This window comes from Perca flavescens, chromosome 18 (genome assembly GCF_004354835.1).
Source record: "Perca flavescens isolate YP-PL-M2 chromosome 18, PFLA_1.0, whole genome shotgun sequence".
In the NCBI taxonomy this organism is placed as follows: Eukaryota; Metazoa; Chordata; class Actinopteri; order Perciformes; family Percidae; genus Perca; species Perca flavescens.
In genome coordinates, this window is record NC_041348.1 from 9,178,668 (window position 1) to 9,189,492 (window position 10,825).

Sequence of the window (10,825 nt, forward strand, 5' to 3'; positions counted from 1 at the left end):
GTGATTTCTGATTCTGCATAACTTAATTAGAATTTGGGTCAATATGGTATCTTAGTTAAATGTAAAGATTTTGTACATTTAATTATATATGAATGTATGCTTGTATGTAAGTATATATGTGTGTTATGTTATGTTTATAAAACAAACAAAAACAAAAACAAAAACGTAACGGAACAAAAACAAAAAATTACACTGCCTACATAGCTTCTCTGACTAAGAAAACCTAAACAATGCTATGTGTACATCAGGGCAATGTTTATTTTAATTTCAGAACATGCACTGCATGGGTACGGAATGTAATGTCTCCACATTCGCCTGCCAATCGGAAGGTTGGTGGTTCGATCCCTGTAGTCCCATGTCGAAGTGTCCTTGGGCAAGACACTGAACCCAGAGTTGCCCCTGATGCTGCGCATCGGAGTGTAAATGTGTGTGAGTGTTTATCTGATGAGCAGGTGGCACCTTGTATGGCAGCCTCAGCCACAGTGTATGAATGTGTGTGAATGGTTCCCTGGACTAGAAAAGCGCTATATAAAAACAGTCCATTTACATTTACATTCTTGATCGGAGGAAACAGTTTTTGCTTGTTTGGGATCCGACTGGCCAGCGTATTTGAACAAGTTAAGCAAACTTTGTTGTCTTTTTGACATTTTTCTCCTGAATGAAACGAGGCTGACAGCAATCTCAACCATCTCAAAGCGCATGTGTCACTTGAAGTGCCTCCCCTCCCTCCGTCCCTCTCTCCCCTCTGGCTTACCCTGAAAATTCACCTCAAAACACATCAAAAATGCAAACACAAGATTTTTGTGGAACTAACACTCAGACAACAAGACAGATAACAACACTGAACACTACACAAACAGTAATTCATTTTTTTCCTTTAGGTGATTCATTTTTCATAGTGACACAGGAGGTGCCGGATCCAACAAAAAAGGTTCCGGATCAAACATCGGAGGTGCCGGAACATGTTCCGGCGTGTTCCGGCTCAAATTAAGCCCTGTGTTCAACTGAGGGTAAGGTGGTTCTAGGTTAAATCGGAGTTGTCCCAAGATAATTAAATAAAAAAAACATTGTTCCATCCCTCTACATATGATGAAGAGTACATATGTAAATGAAGTACAAAGTGTAATGCAAAAGTTACATAGTGCCTGAATGGAGTATTTTCTTACAAAACAAATATATAAAGTTTGTTATAACTTTTGTAACTGAATACAAAGACAATTGAACTGTCCTTAAAACCTCCATAATACATTATTTTCTGTAATGTAACAGAGTGAAGTTTAAACCGCTTTAAACTATGAAACACAAAAAGGGATAACATACAATTATGTTATGCTTATATGGCTGTAAATAGCAGAACATTGAATTATTGCATTCAGTAACACTGACTGAACAGTGTGAAACTTTTAATCACTGAAATATACTGGGTAAGGCTATTGAGAGTGAGTAGATGTGAGCAGGTAATCTACATCAGGTGGCTGATGGATGAGACAGAGGAAGATATAAATGTGATATTGCAATGGTTGCGAGGCTTGATTTCATAGTAAGAACAAGCTACGCCCCCATTTCATCATGGGCACCAACAGATGATTCAGATGCAGAGGTCTTATGTGGTGAAGCTGGGTGGTGTAAATTAACGGACGTAAATTAAGGCAGCAATATACTGTATATAGAAATGCTTCCAATCAACCGGGGAAAGAGGGTGAAACCATTTAGGAGGCAGAACCCACTAATTGTATGTCATGAATCTTTCCAACAATGGGATTTATTCAACAAGGGTGCACTTAGCAACCATCAATTGAAACAGAACACATGGGCTTGTTGTAAGACACAACTAACAAGATTCCAAGATTCACTTACTAAACTGCCATAGAAACTGGAGTCACATCTACACCTTGGGACACATTATGAGAGAATGGGCTGCTACTTCCTTCCCTCTCTATCAGCAACATTTTTCAGATTAAACAGAACTCCAAAGTGCTGCTGAAAATCCGTATTTTGTCCATGCAGGAAATGAACATGTTGTCTAACTACTTTCCAAAGCTTGCTAAACCAGCAGATCCACTTTGAAACTAATACTGGCACTCAAATACAAGTTACAATAGGTCTTTTTACAACATATTGCAGGGATCCATTAATGGAAACTGGTTAAAGCAGAGCTATTCTGTTCACACAAAAATAACTTCAGTCTATACTTTTCAAACTGATGTGTTTATAAGAGTCACTTCATGATCAGGCTCTTTGTTTGGGACTTTGATGGGGCCGTCCATGGACTAAACAATGCAATCCACTATTTTTTTATTTTTACTGTCTATGAATCTTAAAGTCTGCACGACAGACACTGTCACTTGGTGAAGGCTGAAAAGGGTTGTCTACATCAGGAGAAGTGTGGAGTAGTGATGTATTTGTTGACCTGTTCAGATTAATGCAATTCGCTCCTCTTTGGTCTCCCACTCAAAATCCTCCATAAACTTCAGTTGGTCCAGAATGCGGCCTTTGTTGTGCATTTATCATTTAGTATTTGCCAATTTAAGGTGTCCTTGAGTATCAAGAAAGGGCGCCTCTAAATAAAATGTATTCATATTATTTAACTAGATAGTGCTCCTCGTTTAAAGAAAAAGGCTCAAGGAATGACAATTCAGGGTGTTTTCAACCCTTCGTTGAACAGAGAGCACCATCTATTGGGGTCAGAAAATAAAGAAAATTAAGCCTTGTTTGGACATCACTACAAATCATATCATCAATTTATAAAATGATGCATTGTTATATATTAAAAGACACTTTGTTAAGCTACACCCCGACCAACTGTAACATGTCTTTTTTATATTTTTTTGTACGAGCATATTTAAAGGTAATGCAGAACAATTTGTTTGAATACATGTAAATAAATGTTGAAAAGTTATGCAGACATGCATGCAAGTATATCCACATGTACAGTACATGCATCCCTACTGCGTACATTCCACATTTACAGAAATAGATTAATTGTTAACAGCAAAGAACAATACATGAATTAACAATATTAATAATAGTACAGAAATGGAACGTTATTGGGAATAACATTCCAAAGCATGCACATTTAAAAACCTATTATCTAAAGATAGTATTTGTACTTGAGGATAACAATATTCTTTTACAGTCAATTGTTAAGACTGTTACAGTATTGTCTTTTATTACGTGTGTCAGCACAAAATTTAGAGTGTACTGCTTCAGTACAGTACACTGTTTGCAGTACAGTGTAAAGGAAGCATTAGTGTTGCAGCCTGAGTGTTGTGTAGTAGTTATCTTTGATCACACTGGGGCAGTAGTGATCTACTGAATGAGGAATAACACTGTAAATGGCTGTAAGTCCACTGAATTGTAGATGTTTAAATGTCCTCCAAGCAAGAGGAAACACAAACAGATGTACAGAGTTGGAAAATAATACAATATAGCACCTTCATCAGTCTGCTGCAGTTTTAAACAGCACAACATGTCTGCATGTTTTTTGAGTTAATTGGGGCACAGGATGGTAAAGACAGAAAAAAAAACACAAAAAAAGAAAACAGACTATGTTATACTGTAAGAAAGATGAAAAACTATGCTGTAAATGGCCTCCTTGCCTGGCGTCCATCATCCCAGGCTCTCATCACAAGCTCTGGAGCACTTAGACCTCGCAGACTTCATTTCACGCTGAAGCCAGGTCAATGCTATTTGTATAACGTAATATCATATCCAATGTCTCAATGGGCCTCACAGTACCATAACAAAAAACATTTACTAAGCCAAGCCCTGACAAGCTCCCAAAGAAGAAGACAATCCTCACTGAGAAAACAAGCGTATAGGATTATTGTGCAAGCAACTAAGCTTGAAAATATTTTTAGCTATGTGGCCTGCAGAAACATTTGGGAAACAGTGTTATGGTCACATGTTATAGTCATGTGCTTTAAATAGAATGGTCTTATATGTAGTTTTGGAGTTGCTTAAGAATGAGGACATGTTTCAAAGAAGACCAACCCCCTGCAATATCTTAGAAAATAAGGAAAACTGGGACAAAACTTGGCAATTCAGACAACTGAAAAAATTGGCTGAACCATTCACGACATAAATTATGAAACAAAGACAAGACAATTCATTGAGGACAGACATAAAAAGCATCAACAAACACACCACTACTTTGATTCATTCTCGACCTTAAAAAATAGTACAAAAACATTTCTCAATGCAAGGCCCTACTTCTTGTTTCCAAAGATTTCAACCCCATCTCTTGGCCTCCCTCAGTTATACCCCTTTCACGCCAATGGCTCAACAAGGGTTATACCCAGGTTGACTTGTGTGTTTGAATGGGTCCTCCTCGATCTAATCAGCTTTGTGACCCAAGTCGCTGGGTGGGTTGGATCAGGGTAGCGCTAGGGTCGATATCAATGTGAAATATGCACGACCTGGGTCGCTAACAGCCGGGGCGGGATGAATTATGTGATTGGTTGGAAATGACAGTGGGGCAGTTGTCACCGGGCGCTTTTGCAGAGCGGTTGCAGAGTTTTACAGGCAAAACAGCCTGTTCTAACCCAGCGTTAGAACGTAAACGTATGAAAACAAGTTTTGTTTAATTCTATCGGCCCCGCGCTCATACTCCCTCTCTTTTGCACGAGACACCTGTCTGCAGACTGCAGTTCAATGCGGCTGCTGGGTAGATCGATTCAATCTCTTTTTGAAAAATGAGTCGTGAAGCCCACAGGAAAGCCCAACTTCACTTTTAATGAAATCAAAAAAAAAAGAAATGTTTTCCCCTTGTCTTAAAATAGTCAAAAATCGATAGTAACCTACTTCCTTTTCCAGCTGCTACAATAAATATGCAGAAGAGGAGAAATCAGTCTGCACAAAATCATCTGATAAGTGTTTGATGGTTAATTATTTATGCGTTAGAATGTAATCACTGCAAAACAAACACAAAATCAGCTTTATTTCTCTCTCCTACTGTTAAATGACAAATTCAAGTAGCTACAAAACATATTAGTTATTGTGGTATAAAGATGGACTTGAGTATGTGTCAAGTTAGCTGTTCACTGAATACGACGTGTAAAGCCCCGCCCAAAACTAGTACTTAAGGTAATTGTTATGCATTGCTCCCGGGTTGTGACCCAGGTGATCTCTGAATTGTGATGACCAGGGATATAACCATGTTGACTGGCTTGGTTAGAATTTCCAAAAGAAGGGTTGAACACTGATCAGACAACCCTGGTGAAACCCTGGTCAGTGGTGTGAAAAAGGTAATAGAGTTGCCTTCCACTGAGGTGGATGACAAGATCAAGGAAGACATTCACATCTGACATCAGAGACCATCTTGGAATATAGACAGGAGTTACCATCTCCCCCCACCACCTGAGAAAATCTGCCATCTGCCAAGGAAGGCCATGAGATGTGGTTGAAAGCTTAGGAACATTTTGTAGTAGTATATAAAGTTGATAAAATCCTGACAAAAAACTATTAAATACTCTGGGGGTACAACGTGTACAACATTGCTTGAGTGCCTTTGAGTACGGCAGTTAACAGCCCTGTGCTCCTGGGACATTACTCATTGGTTACTACTTAAATTCTATTAAACTTTTAAACTAAAAAGATGGTTCTGAAAGAGTATCATGATTGCCACTCATATGTAAAGCTATTGGAAACCAAACACGTTGATGTACAGGACTGAATTGGTTTCTATATTTTAAATTTAAACAAGTCTGAATGACCAGTAGTTACACACAGTAGGCTAGAGTAAGAAGTTTTGTACATTATTTTTTTTCTCAAGGATTACTTATCTTTTTGTAATCCTGTAATCTGTTTAGCTTCATTTGACCATCACTAGTTGCAGCTAGTGATGGTCAAATGAAGCTTCGCGAACCAGTGTCTTTACTTTCTGAGCTCACTAGATGGGGCTCTCTGTTAAAAAAAAAGGTTAAATGAATGGCAATTCAATGGGTTTTCAAACCCTTTGTTGAACAGACAGCACCATCTAGTGAGCTCAGAAAGTAAAGACACTGGTTCGCGAAGCTTCATTTGACCATCACTTAGTTGCAGCCTGTCGCCGTGGTCCTGCTGCGCGCCCTGCTGTGCCCTGTTACACCTGCTACGCTCTGCAGTGCCCTGCTACATCCTGCTGCGTACTACTACGCCCTTCAGTGCTCTGCTACGTCCTGCAACGCCCTGTTATACCCTGCTACATCCTGCTACATCCTGTGACACCCTGCAGTGCCCTGCTATGCCATGAACTACTACAACTACCATTTCTAGTCACTGATCCATTATCTTTTTTGTGACTATTATTGCCACTGTTCATCACACCCCCAACCGGCACCGTCAGACACCATCTACCAAGAGCCTGGGTCTGTCTGAGGTTTCTCCCTGAGAGTTTTTCCTCGCCACTGTTGCACTGAATGCTTGCTCTTGGGGGAATTACTGGAATTTTTGGGTCTTTGTAAATTATAGTGTGGTCTAGACCTACTCTATCTGTAAAGTGTCTTGAGACACTTTATTGATACTATAAATAAAATTGAACTGAAAAATTGATATGAATTGAAATTTTGGAATTTCAGTAATTGTGCATAATGTTGGTAAATTTACAGATTAACCTGTCCTTTTGTAGTAATGTTTTATTAATGTTTCATTGCAATTACAATTTTCAACAACCCTCCCCCTGATGAAATAACTTGGCATGACAGCCTATTGGATCAGAACTTACTTTATGGTGATTGCATTACTTTAAAACAAGCGTTAATTGCTGAGTTGAATTGCCTCTCAAAAGTCTGGGTTTTCTGCCCTTGTCAGTTAACTCCAATTTTGAAAATGATGTGGATAATACATTCGCAACAATGTCCTCCTCACCAGTGGTAACATTACTTTCTACTTTGTGGGAATTATGTCTAAAATAAGGCCCTAAGGCCTGTCAAATCTGACTCCAATTTATTAATTCCCGCGCCTTCTTATATCGGACTTAAAGCTACATTGTGTAAGAATTTCTCCCATCTAGTGGTGAAATTGTATATGACAACCAACTGAATATTACTTTCTAGCCCCTCCCATTCCGATTGCGTTGTAACTGCTACGGTGGCCGAAGCCGAAATTAGCTCTTAGTATCTCCATCATTTACACACAGCTATTCTAGCCACTCCAATATTAACTTTGGTCTGTCGCGTTGTCGTTTTAATTCTCTTTTTCACTTCCCTGGCGAGTAATCTCCCCCTGGCATTCGTCACGGTGCGGGGTGCCACTGAGTGTAAAAGAGCAAAAGACAGAGGTATGTCCCTCTTTGGCTAATGTATTTTACACGTGCTACATGCCGCCTGTCATTCGAGCGACTCGCCTGTATTTATTCTGAATGATTCTAAATTGCAGATTCTACGCTTACGAGAATACTTTGATTAGTTGGTGGAAGTAATTACACATGAATATATTTGTGAAAGAACAAAGGTTTTTTTTGCTAAGAATCAACAAAAAAAAATGACACAATGTAGGTTTAAGTTTACCAGAACACAAGGATCAATCTGAGACAAAGAGTTCAGTTAAGCAAGTTTAATGAAGTCCAGCATTTAAGTTAAAACACACGTGTGGGTACACAAAAAAGATCCTAAGTTTCTCTCACCACAGACAAAAATATACGGGGTTCAGGTCCATTCAGTCTCTCTCAAAATTGTGAATCCCCGTCTGACCATATTCCTAATCTTTTTTTATCTTCTTCCTTTGTGGCGTCATCCTCTGTCTCCGGGCAGATTTCTTCAGTTCTCACACACACACACACACACTTGCTTGTAGTTGTCCATCGAATCCGATGATGACGTCCACTTCTGTCTTTTAACGGTGAGTTTTCTGATGGCTGTATAGTCCTATCCTGGATCCACAGGTTCTATTGCAGGTAACACCAATACATGTATATATAGTATTGGTGTTACTGGCATTCATGGGTGTGGGTGTGGGTGTGGGTGTGTTCCTCCGGAGCCTTCTTTGTTGTCTCCTGACTGTCCTTTCCTACTCCAGTGCTTGGGTCCCATCTAGACATAGCTGCTGCCAGATGTTGCGATCAGCAACCATGTTCTCCAGGTCCCCAGGTTTAATTTTGCACCTCTTAAGCGCTGTCATCAATTGCTCTTTAAAGCGTTTCTTCTGGCCTCCGGCAGAGCAATGGCCTTGGTGTAGCTTGCCATATAGCACTCTGCGGGGCAGACGGTTGTAGGGTATCCTTATGACGTGTCCCAACCAACGCAGTTGGTGCTGGGTGATTGTGGCCTCAATACTCTTACAGCCTGTTCTCCTGAGGATCTCAGTATTAGGCACTCTGTCACGCACACACACACACACACACACACACACACACACACACACACACACACACACACACACACACACACACACACACACAAACTGACCCAAGAGCCACCCCCTGCTGTTCCACCTCTCCGTCTGGTACAGAAAAACAGTTCCTAACATTCCTGAACTATAAGGTAATCAAAGCCTTAGCTAACTATCTGTGTGTCCCGAGTCTATACATTATACAGGGAATACACTTTGATACTGAGAATAACATACTGTATCTAGATTATAGAAATATTTCTACAACTTCCATCGTGAACCAACACACTAGGTAGTTTATCGGCGTTGCTAGCTTGTTATACATGTCCCCCACAGCATGTGGAACTTGTCATAAAGTTAGCAATAACAAAGCCCAACCATTTGGAGTGAAGTGATTTGAAATTAAATTCTGTCATTAAATTACTATGCTCGGCCCTCTGTAAATTTATAGCTAGACCATTAATGACAGAGCTGAATGCATAACATTTTGATTGACAATTATTAATTCAACCCTTCACATGGCATTCAAATTATGAATTGATAAAATAAAATTAAAACTGACTTTTTAAATATTTTTCAGAATATCTCCTTTCTCCACTCTGGCCGGTACTCAGCCTTGCTGTGACTCCTTGCTGATTCACAGCTCTCTACACGCAGGACATGTGCCTTATTGTCTACAGCTCTCAGTGCTTGATTTATTTGTTAATATTTCATATTTAACTGTGACTGATCAAATTGCCCCGACTCATCAGCTCTAGTCAAAGATTCCTTTGATTAGAACTGCAGCCTCTCATCACATCTAAGCTTTTGATTGAATTTGCATTCGGTGGGTGGTCAGCATTGCATTTCAGCTGTGACCACGTCCCTTTTATCCTTTGATAATGACACTCTTCTATTCCGACCAATTGAATTAAATGTCAGAATGAGCTGGCTCAACAAGCACGTTGGCATGCTTTGAAATATAATGTGAGCACTGCAGATCAGTGTTTAATTCTCCGTCTTCTTTGTCTGGTGGCCTTTGCTGCACACTGATGCCAGAGATCATCACTGTGTGTGAAAGGTTTTCTTGTGGATACTGATCTGAGAGCAGTGTCCGAACTATGTGTCTATTTACAAGGGTTAGACCTTTATATCAGTCTGTAAATATTACAGCGTGATATTTGTCTTTTAAAGCAATTCACTGCAAAAACTACCTTAAAAATAATATATTTATAAATATATATATTTATTCCTCTGCTGTTGACAGAAATCCTTGGGCTGCCTTGGAGGCTGAGGTCAGGGGTAACCTGTCCTTGTAGGATGCAGCATTAGCTGGAGACTGTCTTCACCAAAATAACATGTTTGTTCAAATGCCTAAAATATCTGTTTACGTTTACCTGATTGGGACCTTTAGGGGCTGTCTGACTTATGACTCTTGTGTGTCAGCAGTAGGGTTGGGCATCTGAATCGTTTCTGTAGTGGAATTGTTTTGGAATCGTTTGGAGGATTTGGTTTCAAATCCGATCATCACTTCCCAATTTAACATACACAAGTTTTGGTTTCCATAGCGACCAGGTGCTTGTTGTGTTGCAGCCATGGAGCACAGTAAGCGGTGCTCTACTGTGGCTTTATTTTACGTTGAAAAAACTGTAAAACTGCAAACCACCATTGAATCAAAATAAAACTTTCCTCTTATTTGTGAAAATAGGCATGTGAACCGTTTCAACTCCACCACTCAAAGAATCGGAATCGAGAATTGATAAGAACCGGAATCGAAAGGAAGAATCGGAATTGGAATTGGAATCAGAATCGTTAAAATCCAAACGATGCCCAACCCTAGTCAGCAGCAAAGATGTGATGCTGATGTCTTATTACTGTTGGTTTCCTGTCTCCCGAACAGCAGTGATGGTCAAATGAAGCTTCGCGAACCAGTGTCTTTACTTTCTGAGCTCACTAGATGGTGCTGTCTGTTCAACAAAGGGTTTGAAAACCCATTGAATTGCCATTCATTTAACCTTTTTTTTTAACAGAGAGCCCCATCTAGTGAGCTCAGAAAGTAAAGACACTGGTTCGCGAAGCTTCATTTGACCATCACTACCGAACAGTCAACATCAGTTTCTTTTAACCATGACCCACATCTTTACGTATAACCTCAACAGGTCATTTTTTTTGTGCCTAAACTTAACCAAACCTTAACCACAGAGTTGGCAGATTAAGAAATAGTCATATGTATCATTTTTGCAGTAGTCATTTGTAATGCTTATACACATTTATACACAGACCAATGAATACACAGACATATTATACTGCTCATGCATGCATGTTGATCATTATCTGCTTCTGGATAAACTATATTCAATTGGTCTCTCCCGTACATCTCTTCTTTGGTTCAACTCATATTTTCATCATCGCCATCAGTGTGTGTCCTTCGGGGGCAGTCAGTCGAATTTTACAGGTGTAGATAAAGGCAATCCCCAGGGTTCTTCACTTGGCCCTTTATTATTTTCCATTTTTATTAATGACTTGCCACTCTGTTGTT